Here is a 3,899-nt window from a genome sequence, read left to right as displayed (position 1 = left end):
GCCCGGGATGTGCCTACCAGAGCCTTGCACCAGCCAGTCATCCCTCTGCTGCACCGTTAGCAAAGCAAGCCAGAACAAGGGCTATAAATCTCATCTGGATGAGTTTCCGTGAGCTTTTCTGAACCACTCTATTGATACTAAGACTGGCCCAAAAGCAGAATTTCCACCACTGAAATGCTAACAGTTTGCGCACGGCTTTTCTGCTGAGCTGAGGCAAGATGCAGAAAGTGTCGGATTTTTGCCTGAATGAGCTGTTCCAAGATACCTAATTCAGATTGTACCAAAACATCGTATTTTATCAGTCAGAAACCTGACAGGAAACGTGCTTCTATTGAACATGCAGATAATATTGCCCCACAGCTGTTGAACTCAGTGCTTCCTTATCAAACATTTGCACGTCACCGAGTCAGTGGTTTCCCCAGTCCTGGTTCCCCCAGGGAATTTTGCAATGACACTTCCTGGCTGGGGCCATCTCCCTGCTGGGGTTCAGGGCCTCTTTTGCACAGCAGATTGTCACCCCACTGAGGGACACGATGGGTCCTGAGCTGTCCTGAGTCCCCCTGGTGTCTTCTTCTCAGCTGCCCCCTTTTGTCCTTACAACCTGTGGGACGCTAGTGTTTGCTGCTTGGCTCCTGCAGCCCTGATGGTCAGTGCAGGAGAGAATGGCCAGAATTAGCATTTCTACCAGGAAATATTGCCAAATGGCTCGTACTGCAGAAGTTATTCTGGTCAATCTCCCTTAGTAAATCAGCTCATAACTACAGCTTCCCTAACGGGGCTGGTGGTGCTGATCGTTGGCCATCACACACTCACTCTTTGCAGGGCTGTAAAGCTCAGTGATCATAAAATCTCAGGGCAAGAGCTGTAGCTGCTTCTGTCCAGCATCTCAAACACAACCATTAAACTATTAATAGTAATAATTCGTGCAAATATATTTGGAATTTGCAGTGAACAAAATGCAGATAGCCTCAGGAGCAGAATCCATTAGACAAAACTTAGTCACGCTTGCCAAGGGGATGCTTAAAAATAAATCTGGCTGGAGATGAATAGATGTTTTGTTGTAAATCCACAGCTACGCTGGAGAGGTTGGGACTCAGATCAATTACTGGACCCAAAAACCACCCTCTTGCTTTGCAGGAAGGTTTCAGGAGCCCCGTGGAGCAGTGATCTGCACACCTGGAGGGGAAGGAGCCACGTAACTTACTTAGTCATGAGCCTGACAGCGTAGTAACCCATAGTAACTCTCATTCTTCTTTTTCCTGATGAAACTTGCTTAAAGTCTAGCACAAAGCATAGAAATACCTGAACACATCTTGATTTCTTGTTAGAGTATCATTTCAAGACATGCTGTAATAACTGAGCCACCAGAAATATTCAGTGCTTCTTTTTTAATTTAAAGAACCTGGTTTTCAGTTTCTGTAACCCCCCTTCCCCTCCCCAGGGTGGATTTTATCAGTGCTATTTAAAAGCTAAGAGAAAGAACCATCCAAAGAATATAAGTTTCAGGGAAGAGACTGAAATCCCTAGTTAGGTAAAAGAATAAATAAATTGTGGATTAGACTGCTTAAAGCTAAATATTTGGAGTGGGGCAGGAGGGCGGCTGGGGCTCGGGGCTGAGTCAGGGACGCACTGAGGTGTGCTGGGTTGCTTAAAATCGCATTATCGCCAGCATTGCATGTTTAATGTCAGAGTCCTGTGAGTGCACATTCCTGAATCCGAGCCCAAAAGATAAGAGACTGGTTTTAGAGAGTATCTATTTGCCATTTCAAATTTGCATGTTGGCATCTTCTTCGAAGAAGAGATTATGTCGTGGACTTGGTCCGACATGTTAAAGGCACAGTGCCCTTGTTGTTTGCCTTCCAGCAGCAGGCCAGCACTGCCAGAGATGAAAACTGCGATTGTAAGACAGCCTGTAGAAAAGGAGCTGATTGCAAAAGAGGAAAACAAAATTCAAATATTTATAAGTCATAATTGCATCTTAGATTTGGGTCTGGATCCAGAGGAGGCTGAGTCACCCTAGCCAGCTCACCCGGGGCTGGGCCAGCTCCATGCTCCCCCGGGGTGCTCCCCCCCTTGGCAGCGGCTCCTCACGCCTGCTCCGGGGCTGTGGGAGCTGGCGATGCCGGGATCAGGAGGGAAAAGGGAGTGTCCCTGTGCAGGCACAGCAGGGAGAAGATGTGGGGGACCCCACGCAATGACATGCCCCCCTCTTTGCCATGTGGTGTGACTGAAGTATTAACGTATCAGCGAGCATAGCACATGGGCAGCCCCACACCATGTGGTTAATTCCTTAATCCCACATCAGACATTAGGTTGAGGAATCCCTCCCTACAAATCCCCACACCCACCAGGTAGTGGAGAGGATGGCTGGGAATGAACACCACCAAAAAACCTCAGTGGAAACCGGGCTGCGGTTTGATGCTCCAGCAAGGAGCAAGCAGGGCTGCCACCCCCACCCCAGCACCAGCCACCCCACGGGTGTGCGGGGATCCCTGGGAGGGAAGGAGAGGCGGGAGAGAAAGTGTGGGCCCTGCCTGGCTGTAGGGACCTTATCAGCGGGCAGCTCCTCCCAGGGAAGGGCCCCTCTGCCATGTGCTGGCCAGGGTGATGGATCGGTGTGTGCGTGACTCCTTGTTCCTGGTGACTCATGGATTCGCTGGCCTTCAACAGTGTCATGGGAAATATTTTTTTAATATGTCAAAAGAACAAGGCACGGGGCGGGGTGGGGGGGGAGTGGGAAACAGAAAGAAAAACTGCCACATAGTTCTCTGAAAGTTGTTAACTTCCAAAATTGTTTCTGAAGCATCAGGTCTTGCTCAGACTAATGGGGTTTTCAGAAATCCCCGATGAGTGGCTGTAAGGGTTGGTCGGATGGGTGGGCAGGGGATGGCGGAGGTGGGGCTGGCTGTGGAAATACAGCCTGTGGGTCACTGGAGCCGGCCAACAGCTGAGTGCACCTCATAAACCAGCTAAATGGGGGTTTAAGGAGTGGACTGCTTCACCCTATCTCTTCCTGGAGGATACAGTGACAGGGAACACCTTAGTGGATGGCTAACGGGGGAGGTGGGAGGGCTGCCAGTGCCACTGAGCTGGTCGGGCAGCCCCGACGGGCTCAGGACAAGCGTTGGAGTGCCCGACTGAGCCCTGAGCCTCCCAGCACTGCTCTGTGCCAGGGAAAGCAAGGCATTTTCCATCACCTGCCTGTGCTGGAAGGGGAAGGTGCTGAAGAGCAAGAAGAGGGGGGGAACCCACACCTCATCCAGTCCTGCATGGAGTGGTGCTGCCCGCTGGGGACTGGGTGCCCCAGGAAAACACACAGCTCTGTCTGCCTTGTTTTGGAGGCTCGCACTGGCTGCAGGGTGCCCTAGGGGTATATATACCCCCTCGGTGTTTGTCACCCCCAGGTGAGTGAGGGAAACAGCAAAGATGGGGCAGATGCTCCTATGGGGCACAGCATGTGCTGCCTCCAAAGGGCCTCACAGCTACCCGGGGCTCCCAGAGAGACCCAGAACGTGGATTATATTTCTCTGGTTTTTATCCACTTCAGTTTTGCCTCCTCCTTACTTCGGAGACAGAGGAATGTGGATTGTAGCCCCTGGGATGGTGAGGTGTCCCTCCTGAGGAAGGAGGCGCACAGAGTCAAGTGCAGAATCTGACGCACCACCATTTCTCCCTGCTATTCCCCGTGAGCTGGAACTGCTTAATAAAGCAAACCCCAAACCAGCCGGGTTTTAACCTCCCGAAAATCCCTTCTCTCTTCTGTTCCCAGCTCTGGCTGCCAGGTAAACCCAACACCAGAGTCTCCTGGGGCTTGGCGGGGAGAACCCCACGGCGGCGCGGACCCCGCAGTCCCTTCAGCTCCTCAGTCGCGGGGCCGCGCACAGCGGACCGAGGCCACC

This window comes from Mesitornis unicolor, unplaced genomic scaffold (genome assembly GCF_000695765.1).
Source record: "Mesitornis unicolor isolate BGI_N332 unplaced genomic scaffold, ASM69576v1 scaffold50856, whole genome shotgun sequence".
Taxonomy (NCBI): domain Eukaryota; kingdom Metazoa; phylum Chordata; class Aves; order Mesitornithiformes; family Mesitornithidae; genus Mesitornis; species Mesitornis unicolor.
The sequence above is the reverse complement of the archived record's forward strand: the minus strand, read 5'-3'. Positions refer to the sequence as shown.